General features: G+C 40.7%; 1 protein-coding gene across 4 annotated transcripts in view; it reads left to right on the forward strand.

The window, feature by feature from the left end:
- Positions 1-20,804, forward strand: part of KIAA0319 (KIAA0319 ortholog) — a 76,905-nt gene continuing 56,101 nt past the window's right edge. For 2 of the 4 annotated variants that reach the window (XR_008683262.2, XM_055406210.2), the window contains exon 1: positions 1-162. The gene's annotated coding sequence lies outside the window, so the exon portion shown is untranslated. The other 2 variants (XM_055406212.2, XM_055406211.2) reach the window with 2 other exon arrangements.

Here is a 20,804-nt window from a genome sequence, read left to right on the forward strand (position 1 = left end):
CGCTGAATCACGGGCGCGCGCTATCCCAGCTCCAGCAGAAGCTGCAGCGGGGGGCGGGCGGGGGCCCTCCTGGTTGCATCTTGGCTAGACCCGTGCCAATCCGGCGGGACTGGCTGGCCTCGCGCAGAGAAGCGGTGACCACAGTCGCTGTCACTGCTGGAGGTAAGAGCGCAGCAGTAGCCTCATCCCGTCTCCGGTTGGGCAAGTCTCTCCTGGCCAGCAACGCCTCGATAAAATATCCCCCTTCCCAACCCTCTGGCCGAGTAATGGGAAGAGAGGGCAGGAAGTAGGCAGGTTATGACAAAGAAAAATAAAATCAAGACGCCCTGAGTTAGGAGGTGAGTTTCTTAAGGTTCTTCTGGCCATCTAGGAAAGGGTTTATTCTTGGTTGCTGCACCGATTGATTGTTTCTTAGTAGGGTGGAGTCGAGAAAATTTGCATCTTTTCCCAATCTCGTGAATTGCATTTCTTAGCCCTGTAGAATCGGTTTTCTTTAAACTTCGTTTGGGATTATTTATGTGATCTTTACTATCATTTGCTAAATTCATTTTGTCTGTGTATCTTAACCATAATTTGAAGCTAAAAACCTTTTCATGGCTTTTTCTTCCTTCCCTTTGAACTTCCTCTACAGAATGGATATTCTTCACTATATTATTAATCAAGAGCATAAACCTCGTTTGTGAAAGTCATTATTCTATCATTCATTCCCTTAAGTATATGGAGTGAGAAAAGAATATGATATGCACACTCATCCATTTTTATTGCTAGATTTCTCATCTAAACATTTTTGTTTGTGGGTTAAATGTTAGTGTTTTTTCCAGTGCTTAAATAGAAAAATTGAATGATATCTTTGATAATAATAGAAAAAGTCAATTTCAGACAACCCCCTCAAAAGAGCAAGAAATTTTGAAGGGAGTTTTAGTGTTTTTCTTTATTCCTGAAATGTATGTTCATTGTCCAGATGTTTCAAATTGTTCCTTACAAGAAGACCACAATCATGGAGACTCCTGAAATTATGCCAAATGTAAAATTTTATCTTGTGCTTATTACTATACATCATTTTTCATATAGACAAGGGAAACTGGAAATATCAGTTCAGCTGTAGACTTTTGTTTTATATGGAAAACTGAATTCCTCTTTGAATTTGAGAAATTTGAAAAAGAGAAATACAAATATATATCAAGACTTTTTTAGGACCTCAGGTGATAGATTCATCATACCTTTGCCATCTAAGATGCTAATTTAGGAAATTAATTTTCTTTCAGAATAACAAAAATAATTCAGCCAAACTCACTATGCAATGAAAATAGTCGAAAGAGAGCTTCAGTAATTGTTAACTGTAAAAGAATGGATTTGCTGTTAAATTTTCTCAATTTTTTCTAGTCAAACAGGAAAGATGCATTCTCTTTGAATGAATTTGTAGGATCAAGCATGACTGTTTCTTGGGCAGTGGTGTCGATTGCCAGGTCAGGTGGCCTGGGTTTGGTCATCCGTCTGCCAGTTAGTGGGTGTGTCACATTTGACAAATTCCTAACTTCCTCTTAGACTCAATTTTTTCATCTGTAAAATAGGGATAATAATAGGAACAACCTAATGGAATTCCTATAAGAATGAATTAAAGCAGTACGGATAAGAACTCTTTACTCATTGCCAGGCATGCAGTAACACTTCAGTAAAAGGTGAAATTCTCTCAGCCGAGTCCGACTATTTGCGACTCTGTAGTTCATGGAATTCTCCAGGCCAGAATACTGGAGTGGGTAGCCTTTCCTTTCTCCAAGCGATCTTTCCAACCCAGGGATCGAACCCAGGTCTTGTGCATTGTGGGCAGATTCTTTACCAGTTGAGCCACAAGGGAAGCCCACTTCAGTAAAAGTTAGTTGTTATTATTGTTCTCAACATAAGTTTTCTTTTCAAAAAATATTTTCTATGTCTTCAGAATAACTTGGCACTAAAAATAGAAATATTTTGATCTGACCAAAACTTGTTCTGATTTGTAATGTCAAATCATCAGAAATGCATAAATATTTCTTTGCAGCATCTTTACAACAACAATAATAAGTATAATCACAATCTTAAAGGCATGTCAATTCCAGGTAATTATATTTGATTCCATAAGGAAGGAGCTTCGCTGTAATGGGCCTGGTGTAATTGGTGAGTTATTGCTCTGTTTATTTTTTTTAATGTGTATTTTTAGACACTATTCATGTGAATTCCATAGTGAGAAGCTTTATTTCTGTTAAGCAGTAAATATGGTTGGACCAAAATAGCATCTATTTTTGCATCATTTGGCAGAGTCTTTTAACCATAGGTGGTTGTTTCAAAATAAGTCTTCTTAAATGACACACAGATAGATTAAAGATACGGTGTTGGACTGTAATCCCTTCCAAATAACATTGGTCAAGTATGTTACCTGTTGGAAAGTGGTATTATGTCTAGCCTGCTGTGCATTCTTTTCCTTAAGTTCATAAAAGCAAGGGATTCTAGGAAAGATCTGTTTAATTTAAGCAATGTAGCTAGAGACAGGATAATTCCAATTTCAAAATAAAATTTCAAAGTTAGTTTTATTCTGTGCTATAATTTAGAGAATTATTAAGTATAGAGGGTAAATTAACTCAATGTTGCCACCTACAAATTTTATTTTTAAAAATATTTATTTGGCTGCACCGAGTCTTAGTTGCAACATGGAGCTCCCAGTTGTGGCGTGTGGGGTCTAGTGCCCTGACCAGGGATAGAACCCAGGTCCCCTGCATTCAGAGGGTGGAGTCTCCACCACTACACCACCAGGGAAGTCCCCACCTACAAATTTTAAATGTTGGTGTATGTGGTATGTTTTTTCATGTGATGGGGAAGTATGGATTACTCCTCTCTAGGATAAAGGTCCTGTTATTCTAAGGTTGTGATTATCAGCATACTTTACCACGTATTTTCTATCCCCCTCATTAAAATAAAGAGTAGGATGTCTTCTGGTCAATATAACATAGTTTTCATTCTTTCAGTATTTGTCTCTCCTGTTCTCTCTCCCAGTGGAGTTTTCTTATTGTATTTTAATAGATTCTCTTCACATTTTGAGTCTTTTTGCATATTTTAATGCTTCTGGCCATGCCTAGGAATGGGCTGTCTCTAATTAGTGCTCTATCTGTGTATTTGTCTGCTTTATACAGAGATGCTGTTGCTTCAAAGAACTTTGCTGATCTTCACCAGCCTGGTTGTATTAACCCTTGTGCTCATATTTCTTTCACTAATTTGATGTCTCTAATGATGAGGAAACATCTTGCGTTATTCTCTTCACTGTCTCCTTAATTATCGGATTCTTAGAACACTGTTAAAAGAGCACTTTGACTTTTCTTTTTTTCCTTTGGCTTGTTTCCCCTCCTGTTTATTGCCTGGTCTGCCCTTTGGAGCATCACAGAATCTGTTCAATCGCCATTCCACATGAATGCCCATCCTGTGTTTAAACACCAATGCTGGATCATGTTTCCCTTAATTCTAGTTGATTGCCTAATAGGAAATCATTTTATACTGTAATTGTAAGGCATTATCTCTGTTGCCAGTAAATTCCTGGGTTATCCTCTTTGTGGGTTGGCACAGGTTTTTTCTAGGACTAACTTTATCCTCTTTCGGTGGAGAAATTCAGACCATAGGTCACTGTACTGAAACATTGCCCAGTGTTCACCTTCCTGGCCTGGCATCTAGTCGTGTCTGGGCTTCCTCCACCACCTTACTTCCTTGGTTTGTTGGTGAAGATCTGAGGCCTTGAGAGCCCTTTGTAGATGCAAGAGCAGTGGGTTGAAGCTTCTTCCACAGGTACTTTCTGAGCTGCTTAATCTTCAGGTCCACTCTCCAGGCTCAGGCAGGTCCAGGATGAAGGAGTGTGACTCATGAAGAGTTTATCAACTGCCTTGGCATAGGCAGTGTTAAAAGTGAAAAAGATCAGGAAGAAGCAACCTTGACTGTTTTTCATTCTTTGTGTTCCTTACCCATTGAAACTTAGAGACTTGCTTTGGAGAAACTGGAAACTAACTTCTGACTGGTGAACCACAGAATTTCAGCTCATTCAACCAGAATATTCTATATACCTGTTGTGGATGACACGTGTCTGTCTTACCTCTCTCAGATTCTTAATGGGAACTTCAAATAATATGAAAATAGTATGTAAAACTGCCTTGTGAATAAAAGGACTATTATCAATGGCTATTATACTGTGATGATGATGATGAATATTATAAACCATTTAAAAAACTTTCTTGTTATTAATAGGATAAATTATTAACCTACAATAATAACCTATTTATATTAACCTATTTTATTCCTTTTCTTACATAGGGAATAAATGAATAATTACTTAATGCCAGAAAGTGAAATTCTAAAGGAGAATTTTTTTTTTAACAAAGTATAGTTGATTTACAGTATTACGTTAGTTTTAGGTATACAGCAAAGTGATTTGAATCTTTTCTTCCAATTCTCTTTCCACTATAGTTTGTTACAAGATATTAAAGATAGTTCCCTGTTCTATATAGTAAATCTTTGTTGTATAAAGAACTCTTAGACCATCTAATTATAGACATGGTGATAAATATTAATAGAATTGAGGGCTTGAACAGTCTCAGAATTGATGAACAGTTTGCCGGTTTCAGAAGTTTGGTAATCATCACCTGTCTTTAGAATTTGGCGTAAAGCAGATTCATTGTCATTGACACAAAACCTCTAGTGTCTGAATTTAAACATCGCTGAGCACTGACTGGGTTTTCCCCTACAGTGGGTGGCAGATGGTGTCTGCACTCTTCCTGGCCTTTCCTCGTGCATGCTCTCTAAAGGTGATGATTTAATTTTTAGAGCGCAGGACAAAGCATTTATTTAGAAAGCAATGTTGACCCCATTAGTAGGAATTAAATTTAGGGAGAAACAACAATGCTGAGCCAACTGAACGCTAAGCTATTCCCATAATTAGGGAGATTATTTAAAGCTCCAAGATGTACACTCAAGGTTTCACCTTCTGAAAAAATTTCCCTTAATGTAGCAATAGTGTCTCCAGGAATACCAGTGTCTGGTGTTATTTATAATATGAGGACCCTGAGACAGTGTGTCCATTGCTAGAAGTTCAGAAAGGATGGTTTACTCTAGGAATCAGTACCTAAGTAAATATAACTTCCCTTTATCTTTTTTTTCTCCTCACATCCAGCCTTTCACTATCCACCTGTCCTTTGAATTGTTTGACTGTTTTATCCAGTTACTTCCAGGAAATCACCATGTTCCTCTCTAGCGTCACTTTGACTCCTTGAGTGCAAGATGCTCAGATGGTAGCCCAGGGCCTGCAGTCACCCCTGTGGATAAAGACTGCCTCAGCAAAGACAGCTTTGGCCACAGTAGTGACTGATAAAGCTTGGAGGCTCAGATGGTATAAGAATAATATGACAAACAGAACACCTCGAGCCGCTCCCAGGGGCTAAGTCGGAATAGCAAAATACAGCTTATCTTGCTGGAGTTCACTGGCTCTGAAAAGCAAGAGTTTACCAGCCTACTTTTGCTAGCCAGTTAACTGCAAACAGGACCAACTATAAACACAGCCTGTTCCCGAATAGCCCGCAGGAAAATGCTGTCCAGAAGATCCTTGAGGTCTTTGAAATGAGGCCCCATTTGAGCTGTTTTCATTTCCCTCAGGCAGACATGCTAGAGCTTGTTTTCTTTCTGAGCCTGTAGAAGCATTTCACTGCACCATTACTGATAAAGGCCAAATATCAGAAACAACCAGTCATCCAGCAGTAGGGAAATGGCAGCCCACTCCAGTATTCTTGCCTGAAGAATTCCATGGACAGAGGAGCCTAGTAGGCTACAGTCCATGGGGGTCCCAAAGAATCAGACACAACTGAGCAGCTAACACTTTCACAAGGAAATGGTGAAGTCAGTTATAATAACCACCTCCATGGGATATTGCAAGATAACAGAAAAGAATAATGAATAAGAAAGTAGCAATGAGGGATAATGAGGGATAGAATGTGAAATGAAAATGAGAGCTATATTTCACGAAGAGGATAGCTGAATAAATGGAAGGAGAGCCTGGAAAGAGAAAATAGCGATTCATTAGTATGATTTGAGTGTAATGTTTTTAGTGTACATTTTGGTCATCGTAGTTAAAAAAGGAGTTATTTCATTCATTCAGCCTCCATCCGGGCAGTGTACCGGAGGTTGGAGACACAGACAACAACTAATAAAAGGCAGTTCTCCTGGGTTTTTGTAATGTATCATTTTAAAAAACAAACTTTTCTCTTTGATCAGAAATGTTAGCACAGAAAAAATGGCAGCCGTGGAGTAAGAGCAGTTTCATCACGAAGTTGATCTTTCATAGCTCCTTCTGGCTTTTCGTTTCAAAAACTAGCAGCAGCCATAATAAACCATCACCACGCAGTGTCTGTAACTTCTGGCTACAGTGTATCATGGTCTGGATTGGAATATCCTGAAGTCCTTTACCATTCATCCTACCTTGGTTCTGATTTGGCTGGTTTCCTTTGGGCAGAGATGAAAGAAAATCCCCAGTGTGTGGAGACCTGAGTTATTCTTTCTTCTCCCTGTAAAATGGTTGGCTTTTATTTGTTTTGTCCACCCTTGAACTTAGAAATGCTGTCTGTTTCAGGTCCTCTGTGGGGTCAGTAATGGGAAAAGTGGGAACATTTCAGAAAGCCCTTCTGTCGAAAAGGACAAAGGATGGTGTTGTATGTTGCACTGTGTCCTCCCCAAAAGATAAGGTGAAGTCCCAGCTCCTGGTACCTGTGAATATGACATTATTGGAAATAGGGTTTTCACAGATGTACTTGAGCTAAGATGAGACCATTAATCCAGTATGACTAGTGTCCTTGTTAGCAGAGAGAAATTTGGACCCAGAGGCAGCCTGGGAGAGCATCATTTGACACAGACGAAGACTGAAGTGATGGAGTTACACGCCCGGGAATATCAGTGACAGAGGCAAAGGGGGACTTGCCCCAGAGTCTCAGAGGGACTGTGACCCGGTGATTTCAGACATCTGGCCTCTAGAATTGCGAGTGAATAAATTGTTACTGTTTTAAACCACCTAGTTTGCTGTGCTTTATAACAGCACCCCCAGGAAACTAACACATGTGAAAAGCAAGGGTTATAGTCAGTAAATAACCACTTCGATGATCATCGGATGGGAACGTAGAAATGGATAAGGCATTCTGGACCTGGTCAGGCTTTTAAGCCCCTCCAGGATGATGATGCTTGAGAACTTTTGTCTGAGTCAAACACAACATATTAAAACAATTTAAAGAAGAGAACTTGCAGGCTAGAAAACAGGAACACATAAGGTTGCTCAGAAAACTTTTTTGCACTGAAAGCCAACGACTTTAAAAGTGGGAAAATTTCCCTCCAGTCTAGGTGGGTAGGGACTCCCCAGGTAGCCATGGGGAGGAGAGCTCTGCTCTTGAGGTGCATGGCTTGGGAATGGTATATGTTTCCTTCCAGGACAGTCTTCACATTCTCTTGGTTCTGCTTTTTTCATAGGCCCTCTGCTGCCACTGACACCCTATGAGAACCAATCTCTCTTTTTTTTCCGAGATTAAAAAAATTATATATTTATTTATTTTTGGCTCCCCTGGATCTTTGTGGCCGTGCACAGGCTTCTCATTGCGGTGGCTCTCTTGTGGACACAGGCTCTAGCCACACGGACTTTAGTCGTTGCAGCATGCAGGCTCAGTATTTGTGACACACGGGCCCAGCCGCTCCTCAGCATATGGAATCCCCCCAGATCAGGAGTCAAACCCGGGTCTCCTGCATTGGCAGGCAGATTCTTCTCCATTGCACCACTAGGGAAGTCCCAAATCTCTGTTTCCTAAGAGAGAAGATTCCTGGCATAAGCTTGAGACCTGGCGTTCACAGAGGTTGTACATTGGCCCATCTTGTCTTGGCTTTCATGGGCTCAGGGCTCCTCCAATGCTCCCTGAAAGTCCTGTGCTTCCCCAGTTTCTAGAGAATGGGTTTCCTTTATTTCCTCAGTTCCATGCCACCTGCTTCCTATCTTCCAGGAATTCTTTGGAGTTTCTGGTCTATTAGTAGTTCTCATTCTTATTTTTCCAGTGTTAGGGTTTCTTTTGTCCCATCTGTTCATATGTCCTGCTGCCTTTCCGCTTTATTTTCATTTTTCAGAAGAAACATAGGAAAGAGGGGAAATAGATGTCCTGTATCCAGTCTACAATTTGGAACTAGAAAATTTTCTTTTTCTTCTCAGTTATTTAGTGAAGCTGATTTCAAAACTCCAAAGTCCTATTAATCCTGTTAATGAAGCTAATCCTTTTAATGAAGCCAGTTCCCCCCAGGAAGATTCAGGTGAATATATTTGCTGTGTGGGCTGGGTCTCTTGGTATAATGGTGACCCTAATTTCCAGGATCTGCCCCTTTGGAGAGCTCAAACAGCAAAGGTGGAATGGTCCTTCTCTAAGGAACACCTGGGGACTTGGTCGAGTACTACAGCATCTGGCTTGTCTCCAGCTGCTTTGAGGACAAAATGGGTGTGTTAAGAAGCTGTAATTAGAGAACTACAAAGCAGACACCTATCCTCCATCTGTCTCCCATACCCTTCTGTCAAAAATACCTAAAATAGCCCGTGGTCACTGGGAATCTCCTGTGACATCCTCATAAAGAAAAAGACCTTAAGGTTTCATCAAGTAATAACAGCCAACAATTTTGCCTGGAAGCCTGGGTTTATAGAGACCTGCGGGGAGGGGAACCAATGGAGGGGAAGGGAGAACCTGACCAAGACTCCCTGAAAGGGGTGTTGGTTTAGTCGCTAAGTCGTGTCCGACTCTTGCAACCGCATGGACTATAGCCCTTCAGGTCCCTCTGTCCATGGGATTCTCCAGGCAAGAATTCTGGAGTGGGTTGCCATTTCCTTCTCCAGGGGATCTTCCTGACCCAGGAATCGAACCCCAGTATCCTGCATTGCAGGCTGATTCTTTACTGACTTCCCTGGTGGCTAAGACGGTAAAGCGTCTGTCTACAATGAGGGAGACCCGGGTTCGATCCCTGGGTCAGGAAGATCTCCTGGAGAAGGAAATGGCAACCCACTCCAGTACTATTGCCTGGAAAATCACATGGATGGAGGAGCCCGATAGACCCCAATCCATGGGGTTGCAAAGAGTTAGACACGACTTCACTTTCACTTTCTTTACTGACTGAGCTACAAGGGAAACCATCCCCCTAAAAGGGGAGACAGGCATAATTGTGTGCTTCTCAGCTCTGTGTTCCAACACTCACTGGCTGATCTCTTGTTGCTTCCGTTTCTTGCTTCGAAATGAAATACTAAAGAGAATTGGCAGCAGGAAGATGAGTGCTCTGCATGCACAGGCCCAATGAATAGGGCTAGGTTTAGGGCTAGGCTGAGGATACAGAAAGCAAAAACTCAGTTATGGATTGTCAGCATTCCCTCCAGGGTAGAAACGGCAGAGGCCCTCATATTTGGAATCTTCCAAGCTGAGATTACAATCAAGCTCTGAATTGCTGCAGCCTGGCTTACCAAAATGCCTTTTTAGAAGTTTCTGAAGTAGAATTGCATAGTTTTGCACAAAGTCTGACTTTCCTACTCTCCTCCAATGTTGTTAAAATATATTAAAAATAAATTTCTAATCCCCCCCCCCAGTGGTATATTATTAATGGAGGAGATACAAAACTGGGTTTTACATCAATTCTTCTGGTAGTGGTAGAATTGGCAGTGATCGGAATCCACTTAATGGTCGATGTTGTTGGTTAGTTCTTTCATCCAACCAGAGCTCTGTTTGGTTGGCCCTGGCTGAAGTAGCCAGGGAGCAGCTGCCATGTGATTTGCACTCCCTTTGACAGCAAAATGTAGTGCTCTCTGAATCACAAGACGTTATTTTAAGGTTTTCCCCTTTGCACATCAGGGCCTCCCCACGGGTCCACCTGACTCGGTGAGAGCGGTCGTTGATGGACCCGTTTGAAGACAGGCCGGTCCCTCCACTCCGCGCTCAGGGTCACCACTCAGGCAGTTCTCCCCCCGCCCGGTCTTCTCTTTCCTTTCTGTTTATACTTCTCCCCCGCAGTGCTCTTAACCAGTCTTGCGGCTTTTAAACCCACTGTGTGGCTCCGCGTTTATACCTCCGGCTCCTCTCCCCTCCGAACTCCAGGCCTGTTTACCCAGCGCCCTGATCAGCACTCCACTTGGCTGTCTTGAGTTGCTCCCCATTTCGTGTCATTCCAACCCCATTCTTCCGGCTTCTCCGTCATCCTGATCACTTGTCTTCATCTCGGGCCCTCCACCGCATCCAACAGCAAATCCTGCAGTCTCTACCTGCAAAATAATTCAGGTATTTTGAGACCCAGACCCTCACTGCTGCCACCTCGGGGCAAGATGCCATCCCCCCACCTAGATAAGTGCATGGGCTTCTCAGTTACCTCTCTGCCCTCTACACTCCCTTCAACGTGGAAGCCTCAGCTGACAGAGTTAATGCTGCACCACTTCCCGTCTCAGAGGCAAAGCCGGAGACCCTTGTATTGACCTGTGAAACGGTGTGGCCTCCAGTTGCCTCCCCAACCTTTCCCTTTAGCCGTGCTGACCGTCTTGCAGTTTCTGGAATACAAGGCACATTCCCTCCTCAAAGTCATTGCATTTCAGGTCCCCCCTGCCTAGAACTCTTCTTTCTGTCCACATGTTTCATTGTCTCGTCTCTTTAAGACTTCGCTCAAATTAGACCATTTAAAAAAAAAAAAAGTTTATTTTCTTAATTGAAGGAAAATTGTCTTACAGAATTGTGTTGGTTTCTGCCAAACATCAACATAGTCAGCCATAGGTATACATACGTCAAATAGGACCTTCTGAGTTCATGAATTCTTCAGTAGTGTCTAATCTGCTCTTTAACTCATCTGTTGAGCTTTTGATAGCAAAAATATCTTAATTACTTTACCCTTGTGCTTGGTGATTTTTCAAATCTGCCAAGGTCTTTTTTTTTTTTTTGGTAGTAATCTTACATCTTACTTTTCGTAAACATTTTAAGTGTCTTATTTTATAGTTGTAGGTCAGGATTTTATCATTTGAAAATCTCAGGAACCAGATTCTCTTGTCTTTCTTTTCTGTTGCCTTTCTTCCTGGTGTCTGTGTGTTTTGCATGTTTATCTGAGTTCTCCCTGAGGGTTGAGGCGAGTTCTTCCAGAAAGGATTTGTCATTGCCTCTGCCAGGTATCTGTGGGTACTACCAGCCCAGAACTACTTTAAGGTAATTTCTCCCCTTGGTTTTAACTGAACCAAACTTGTAATGAAAAGTGGAGCCCAGACCTGTGAGGGGCAAACCTGTGGTTGTCATTTCTCAGGGGAGAATCATTTCTTCCCACAGAGCACAGTGGCCAGGGTTTTATTTTTATTTTTTTCTCAGTTCATCCTTTTACCCACAAGGATGCATCTCTTAAAGGTTCCTGGTTTTCCAAGGCACCGTAGTTCCAACCCCTCATCTTGAATGTACCCGAGGCTCCAACTTCTGTGTTGTAGCCATTAGACTCCTGTCTCTATGTTCTAGAAATCAACAGGTATCTCTCTCGGGCAACTACAACCTCAGTATCAACTTCCAGCTCTCTGTTTGTTTTCAGCCTTAGGGGATTTCTCTTATTTCCCTGTGAGTGCAGTTATATATTTGAAAAGTGTCTGTCGTATTTTCCCCCAGAAATCTCGGCATTGTATGTGTTCCCATTTTGCTAGACATAGAAATCCAGACTTTCCCCATGTATTTTCTTTTTAAAATATGCATCTTTCATGAATTGATAATGCTGGACCATGGGCCTCATCGTAATAATACATGGGTATTATATATCAATAGGGTATACAATTATATTTAACTATACCCTAATATTGGATATTATTGCTTTTATACATTAGAAGAAAACCCAATTAGCTTTTTTTTTTTTTATGGAGAGACACATAAGGCAATACAGAATAGTGGCAAAAACGTATTCTGTGGTGTCTGACACACTTGGATTGGATTCCAGTTCTTGGGCATTTTAGTTTTTCTGAGCCTTGATTTCATTGGATGATAATATGCAATTGGAGGGCTTTCAGAGGATTAAAATGAGTGCCAGGGACATTATGAAATAAATGGGATTTTTTACAGAGGTTAGTTGTACTTCATACAATATTTACTTGTGATAATAATCTAGCCTTGGAACATGTCTTGAGGGGAGGGAACAGTGACTTCAGCTTGGAGATTATGTTCAGGAAGCTGAGGAAGGCTTCTTTTTTTAAAATTTATTTATTATTATTATTTTTTTTTACTTTACAATATTGTATTGGTTTTGCCATATATTGACATGAATCCGCCATGAGTGTACATGTGTTCCCCATCCTGAAGCCCCCTTCCCCTCCCATCCCTCTGGGTCATCCCAGTGCACCAGCCCTGAGCACCCTGTCTCATGCATCGAACCTGGACTGGCAATCCGTTTCGCATATGATAATATACATGTTTCAATGCTATTCTCTCAGATCATCCCAACCTCGCCCTCTCCCACAGAGTCCAAAAGACTGTTCTATACATCTGTGTCTCTTTTGCTGTCTCACATACAGAGTTATTGTTACCATCTTTCTAAATTCCATATCTGTTCTGTTCTGTTCAGTCGCTCAGTCGTGTCCGACTCTTTGCGACCCTGTGGACTGTAACCTACGAGGCTTCTCCATCCATGGGATTCTCCAGGCAATAATACTGGAGTGGGTTACCATTTCCTTCTCCAGGGGATCTTCCCGACCCAGGGATCAAAGCCGGGTCTCCCGCATTGGAGGCAGATGCATTAACCTCTGAGCCACCAGGGATTAGAAATGTTTTAATTACATACACCCTATTTTTTTAAACTCAGTAAAACATACATATTTTATTTTTTATTTATTTTTTATTTTTTTTCCAATTTTATTTATTTTTTTCAAGTTGAACAGACTATTTCTTTAAACAAACTTACTTATACTCCAGAGTCCTTTAAAAACTTAATAGCATTTATACATTGAAGGTATTTGATTTTCTTGTAACTAGCACTTCAAATGCAACAAGCATTTGAAGCAACAAGCATTTGACCCAACAAGTAAAACTTTCTACAGTTCATAACTTTTATAAATAAATTAAATGTACAGTGAATAAGTTCTCTGAAATATTTCAATATTTCTGCAGGTTTAGTAACATCGTAAAATACATTTCAACTAAAATTCACAAATCTAAAAACCTGTTAGGCATTTTTAGGCGTTTTAAGATGGAAATGAAGACCAATGTTACATCGTAATATGCCAATTACAAATAGTACTTCAAATAGCAAATACTACAGTTTGTCCCAAACTTAAAAACTATTCATGAACTCAACACTGAACTATTGATGGCTATGAGAACTGTTTCCTAGCCTTTTTGAAAATTTCAACCCATTTACGTTTAAGGTAATTATTGATAAGTACGATCCCGTAGCCATTTTCTTTATTGCTTTGGGTTCAAGTTTATACACTCTTTCTGTGTATCCTGTCTATAGAAGATCCTTTAGCATTTGTTGGAGAGCTGGTTTGGTGATGCTGAATTCCCTCAGCTTTTGCTTGTCTGTAAAGCTTTTGATTTCTCCTTCATATTTGAATGAGATCCTTGCTGGGTATAGTAATCTGGGCTGTAGGGTATTTTCTTTCATCACTTTAAGTATGTCTTGCCACTCCCTTCTGGCCTGAAGAGTTTCTGTTGAAAGATCAGCTGTTATCCTTATGGGAATCCCCTTATGTGTTATTTGCTGCTTTTCCCTTGCTGCTTTTAATATTTGTTCTTTGTGTTTGATCTTTGTTAATTTGATTAATATGTGTCTCGGAGTATTTCGCCTTGGGTTTATCCTGTTGGGGACTCTCTGGGTTTCTTGGACTTGGGTGATTATTTCTTTCCCTATTTTAGGGAAGTTTTCAACTATTATCTCCTCAAGTATTCTCTCATGGTCTTTCTTTTTGTCTTCTTCTTCTGGGACTCCTATGATTCGAACGTTGGAGCGTTTAACATTGTCCCAGAGGTCTCTAATATTGTCCTCATTTCTTTTAATTCGTTTTTCTTTTTTCCTCTCTGTTTCATTTATTTCTACAATTCTATCTTCTAGTTTGCTTATCCTGTCTTCTGCCTCTGTTATTCTACTGTTTGTTCCCTCCAGAGTGTTTCTGATCTCATCTATTGCATTATTCATTGTATATTGACTCTTTTTTATTTCTTCTAAGTCCTTATTAAATCTTTCTTCCATCTTCTCAATCCTTTTCTCCAGGTTATTTATCTGTAACTCCATTTTGCTTTCAAGATTTTGAATCATTTTGACCATCAAAATTTGAAATTCTTTATCAGGTAAATTCCCTATATCTTCTTCTTTTGTTTGTGTTGGTGGGCAATTATCTTGTTCCTTTACTTGCTGGGTATTTCTCTGCCTCTTCATCTTGCTTATATTGCTTTGCTTGGGGTGGCCTTTCCCTCTTCTTGCAGTTTGTGGAGTTCTCTTTATTACGTAGTTTCTTCGCTGTGTGTGGGGTTGGACAGGTGACTTGTCAAGGTTCCCTGGTTAGGGAAGCATGTGTCGGTGTTCTGGTGGGTGGAGCTGGATTTCTTCTCTCTCCTTTAGAAGACAATGGGCTGCTTTTCTGGGAGCCTGATGTCCTCTGCCAGTATTCAGAAGTTGTTTTGTGGACTTTACTCCGCGTTCAAATGTTCTTTTGATGAATTTGTGGGGGAGAAAGTGGTCTTGTCATCTTATCCCTCTGCCATCTTGTTCCTTCCTCCCCAGAACACTGGATTCTTATATTCCACTTGGTCGTGGAGTATCTCCTCCCAGCTGCTCCAGCAAGGCGCAGCCGCTGTACCTTACCTTGGACGAGGGGTATCTCCTCAAGGCCGCGCCTCCTGCTTTGAATGTAGATCAGCTCCTCTCGGCCCTCCGGTGCCCAAGCAGCCACGGCCTCCTGAACATGGTACAGCTCCTCTCGGCCACCGCCCTAACCCTGGGCGCGGGGTAGCTCATCTCAGCCACGATTCTGCATGTGGTCGGTTGCGCTGGAGCTGGGCGTCTCCCGCGCCTGCGCCGCCGGAGCCGGGCGCCTCCCGCGTCTAAACATACATATTTTAAAGAACAGTTTTCAGATTTCTCCCACGTTTGCTTTAGGTATAGGTGGAAAGAGCAGATAAGCTCTAGGTTTCTTATGATCCAAGTTATAATGAAAATACTGAAGCTAACTCCCCATTAAAGAGAAATATAACGAGGCACTATTTCTAGTGGCTGATCCCCTCTTTCAAACCAAGAGGAAAAAAAAATGGTTATGGGAATGAATAGCAAGGTTGTCATGTAACACTTTCTCATTTCTAGTACTTGTTCTGCTTACTTTAGAAAATAAACTCATGTTTAACTATTAACTAAGTAATATATATGTGTTCAATTCAGTTCAGTTCAGTCTCTCAGTCATGTCCGACTCTTTGCAACCCCACGAATCACAGCACGCCAGGCCTCCCTGTCCACCACCAACTCCCGGAGTTCACTCAAACTCATGTCCATTGAGTCGGTGATGCCATCCAGCCATCTCATTCTCTGTCGTCCCCTTCTCCTCCCGCCCCCAGTCCCCCCCAGCATCAGAGTCTTTTCCAGTGAGTCAACTCGTCACACGAGGTGGCCAGAGTACTGGAGTTTCAGCTTTAGCATCAGTCCTTCCAATGAACACCCAGGATTGATCTCCTCTAGAATGGACTGATTGGATCTCCTTGCGGTACAAGGGACTCTCAAGAGTCTTCTCCAGCACCACAGTTCAAAAGCATCAATTCTTCGGCGATCAGCTTTCTTCACAATCCAACTCTCACATCCATACATGACCACGGGAAAAACCATAGCCTTGACTAGATGGACCTTTGTTGGCAAAGTAATGTCTCTGCTTTTTAATATACTATCTATGTGCTAGTATACTGTATTGGTGTTTTTCTTTCTGGCTTACTTCACTCTGTATAATAGGCTCCAGTTTCATCCACCTCCTTAGAACTGATTCAAACGTATTCTTTTTAATGGCTGAGTAATAGTCCGTTGTGTATATGTACCACAGCTTTCTTATCCATTCGTCTGCTGATGGGCATCTAGGTTGCTTCCATGTCCTGGTTATTATAAACAGTGCTGCGATGAATATTGGGGTACATGTGTCCCTTTCAATTCTGGTTTTGAGGAAGGCTTCTTTGAAGAACTGATTTTTGAACTGGATATAGGAAGGGTCAAGGAGGTTGTGGATGTTGGAAAGAAGACCGGGAAGACAGGGGTGTCTTGTGATGAGTTTGCTCTCCTCTCCCAAGGTGTCTATCCTGGCATAATCCAGGAATTTGTAACACTGGCTCCAGTCAGCATTTGAACCAGTCTATGTATTGGGTTGGCCAAAGGTTTGTTCGAGTGTTTCCGTACCATCTTATGGAAAAACCCAAGTGAACTCTTTGGGCTACCCAGTAACATGCACGCAATCACCATCATCCTAGGAGACCTGCCATGGGCCAGGAGGTGGTTCCTACTTGGTTGAACTGAGTTCATAGGTCACAGCTACTACAGTGACTTTTTCTAAGATCAAAAGTGAACTGCAGTGAAATGGAAAGAGAAATATATGAATAATATATTTCCTGCTATTCTCCACAAGATCGTTCTGGGCAAACCTTACCAAAAAGCAAGGCAGTTAGGAAGCAAATATCAGATATGTCAGATTTTGGCTGTCACATACAGGATTTTTTCTTTCTCTTTTTCATGCACTCAGCTCCAGCTGAGATGAAATCTGTCAGCTGACTTTGAAAAGTAATTTGTCACAGAGAACCATGGTAATTCTATCTCTCTGAAATAGAGATTACTGAGTTTAAAAGTCGCAAATTAAAATATGAATATAGCCCCTTTTTTCAGTGACTTATTTTCTAGGTCTTCCCCTCACTTTGGTTCTTTCCCTGAAAGTGAAGTGTTAGTCACTCAGTCATGTCCAACTCTACGACCCTATGGACTGTAGCCCACCAGGCTCCTCTGTCCATGCCTGGATTTTCTAGGCAAGAATACTGAAGTGGGTTGCCATTTCCTTTGCCAGGGCATCTTCCTAACCCAGGGATCAAACCTGGGTCTTCCCGCATTGCAGGTAGATTCTTAACCATCTGAACCACCCAGGGAAGCCTCTTTGCCTGAAATGATGGTAACTCCTTCTGGTCTTAACAAGTTGTTCATGCTTACCTTAAATAATTTCACAGATCCATGGGGAGTCAGCATACTGTCTGAATCTGGGTCAGACTGTTTCTTCTAAGGTGAGGTATAAATGTCAGCTGTTTCTCTCCATGGTGTTGTATGGATAGACCTTCTGAGCAGGGATGTATACTAGTTGTAGCTCTAACTAGCTGCCCAGGAAAGCCCAGGCATTTTCTTCTAGAGTGGGCTGCCTGACAAAATACAGTATAGACATGTCCCAAATATTGCATAATAAAAATTATTTGTTATTTATCTGAAATTCACATTTGATTGGGAATCCTGTGTCTGTTTTTGCTAAATCTGGCTGCCTTTCTCATAGCCCATCCCCCTCTATGGAGGGCAAAATGGTTACACGCCCAGGTTCCTTTCCTGCGTGGAATCTCTTGTGCTATTTACTGAGGTCTTGATGCTCAGTAGATCTAAGCCTCCAGACAGAGCACAATGGCAAGAATATTAAACTTATTTATTTATGTATAAAATATTGAAGATATTCACGTGATTCAAGAGGCACAAAAGACTGCTTGTTGAAAAAAATTCTCTCTTCTTGCTCCCTCCCTCATCATCAGGTATCAATAACGGTTTCTTGGTTGTGTTCTTCCAGAGATAGTTAATGCATTTTCAAACAAGTTCATATTTATGTTTTTCCCCAGCCCATTCTCTTTTCCCACAAATGGTGAATACCATTGATACCATTCTGCAAGTTGCTTATGTCATGTAATGTTAGGTCTTGGTATATTACCAGCACGTGGAGAGCGTCCCTCTTTCTTCCTCACAAATGCAGAGAATTTCAGGGTATGGGCAGCCTTAATCTATGTAACTATTTCCCTGCTGTTGAAAGTTTGGTTGTTTCCAGTCTGTTTGTTAATACCAATATTGCACCCAAGCAATACACTAGTGTGCATATGATTTCATGAAAGGTTATGTATATTTTGTAGAATAAATTCCTGGAAGTGGAGCTGCTGAAATGTGCTTGGTGCCACTTTGCCCTCCATAGAGATTGTGCTGGTTTACATGCCCATTAATAAGAATGTGAATGTCTGAGTAGCCAAACTCTCACCCACACCGTGAAGTATGAATGTTTTTTTCATCTGTGACAATCTCATAGATGAAAGAATGGTATCTCTTAGCTTTAATTTGTATTCCTCTTCTTATGAATGAAATTGAGTATCTTTTGAGGTATTTAAAATGCATTTAAATTTCCTTTTCAATGTTGTATCTATTGATGGACTTTTCTATTAGAGGACACTTTTCTGTGTTAGGGAAATTATCTTTGTGATGTAAGCTGTAAATATTTTTCCCACTTCAGTTCTGTTCAGTTCAGTTGCTCAGTTGTGTCCGACTCTTTGTGACCCCATGGACTGCAGCACGCCAGGCCTCCCTGTCCATCACCAACTCCTGGAGTTTACTCAAACTCATGTCCATTGAGTCAGTGATGCCATCCAACCATCTCATCCTCTGTCATCCCCTTCTCCTCCCACCCTCAATCTTTCTCAGCATCAGGGTCTTTTCCAAGGAGTCAGTTCTTTGCGTCAGGTGGTCAAAGTATTGGAGTTTCAATTTCAGCATCAGTCCTTCCAGTGAACACTCAGAACTTATTTCCTTTACAATGGACTGGTTGGATCTCCTTGTAGTCCAAGGGACTCTCAAGAGTCTTCTCCAACACACAGTTCAAAAGCATCAATTCTTTGGTACTCAGCTTTCTTTATAGTCCAACTCTCACATCCATACATGACTACTGGAAAAACCATAGCCTTGACTAGATGGACCTTTGTCGACAAAGTAATGTCTCTGCTTTTTAAAATGCTGTCTAGATTGGTCATAACTTGTCTTCCAAGGAGCAAGTGTCTTTTAATTTCATGGCTGCAGTCACCATCTGCAGTGATTTTGGAGCCCCCCAAAATAAAATCTGTCACCATTTCCACTGTTTCCCCATCTATTTGCCATGAAGTGATGGGACCAGACGCCATGATCTTAGTTTTCTGAATGTTGAGCTTTAAGCCAACTTCTTCACTCTCCTCTTTCACTTTCATCAAGAGGCTCTTTAGTTCTTCACTTTTTGCCATAAGGGTGGTGTCATCTGCATATCTGAGGTTATTGGTATTTCTCCCAGCAATCTTGATTCCAGCTTATGCTTCATCCAGCCCAGTGTTTCTCACGTTTGACAATTTGACTTTAGAAATGGTATTGCTTCCATGAACAATTTTATTTACCCATTTTTTTTGTTAGTGGACATGATTTTTTCAGGCTTCCCAGGTGGCACTAATGGTGAAGAATCTGCCTGCCAATGCAGAAGATGCAAGAAATGAGTTCCATCCCTGGATTAGGAAGATTCCCTGAACAAGGAAAATGGCAACCCACTCCAGTATTCTTGCCTGAAAAATTCCATGGGCAAGAGGAGCCTGGTGGGCTATAGTCTATGGGTTCGCAATTGCAAAGAACATAATACATGATTTATTCATGTTTTCTATAATGATTTCTGAGTTCATTTCATACCTAGGCCTTCCCCACTCAGAGATTACAAATATAATCTCCCATAGTTTCTTTTCATTTAAAAAAAAGCAGCTTTAAGATACAGTTCACATATCATACAATTCACCTATTTAAATTGTAGAATTTAGCGGAGAGTCGGACACGACTGAGCGACTGAACTGAACTGAACTGAACTGAATATATTCACAGACTTGGGCAACCATCACCACAGTATATTTTAGAACTTATGAATTTACTATTTCAAAAAGAAACCCCATATACATTATATGAGATAATAGAAAAAAATATATACATATAGGTCTCTGCCCCATTGAATTTTCCTGGCATCTCTGTCAAAAACAAACCCAACAGTTTCTTATAGTGCTTTTATGGTCTTATTTGTACATTAGGAATTTATCTTGGTATGAGATATGAGGTAGGGATACAACTTATTTTTTTTCAAATGGCTCTCCATTTTTCAGTATCATTTATTTAATAATCTACCCCCTCCACTGATTGAGATGGCATTTTTAATCATGTCCTATAATCTTTTAAATATTTGGATTCATTTTTTGAATATCTGTCCATTCAGGGATCTATTTTTATACCTGTACCATCCCATTTTAGTGATTCTTACTTTATAATATGTTTTGCTGTCTGGAAGGACTAGCTAGTTCTCTTCTCTTCAAGTTTGTTGGCCTTCATGTTTTACTGTTTCTTCCATGTGATCTGAGGAATCATCTTTGTCTAGTTTTGCATTTGCCCAAATAAATTTCGATTTTATTTAAAAAAGCTCACTGTTTTTATTAAGAACATAGAAATTTACTTGTCAGTTTAGGAAAAACAATCATATTTTTGATATCATTTTGTCCAAGAATATTTATTCATGTTTTTATCTATTTATTTAAGCTTTTTTTATATTTCTCACCAGAAGTTTAAAGTTGTCTTAAAATAGGCAAATATCTTGTAAATCCATTCTTAGATCGTCATTATTTTTTTTGTTGTTGTTTGCTATTCTTTTTTATTATATTCCTTTTTGTTGTTATTTTCTTTCATTTCTTATTCTAACTGGTTGTTGTTAATGGTAAAATTTTAAGAGAAATTGCCTGCAA

The sequence above is a fragment of the Moschus berezovskii genome, chromosome 23 (assembly GCF_049115385.1).
Source record: "Moschus berezovskii isolate FMDL1 chromosome 23, NW_MosBer_1.0, whole genome shotgun sequence".
NCBI lineage: Eukaryota > Metazoa > Chordata > Mammalia > Artiodactyla > Moschidae > Moschus > Moschus berezovskii.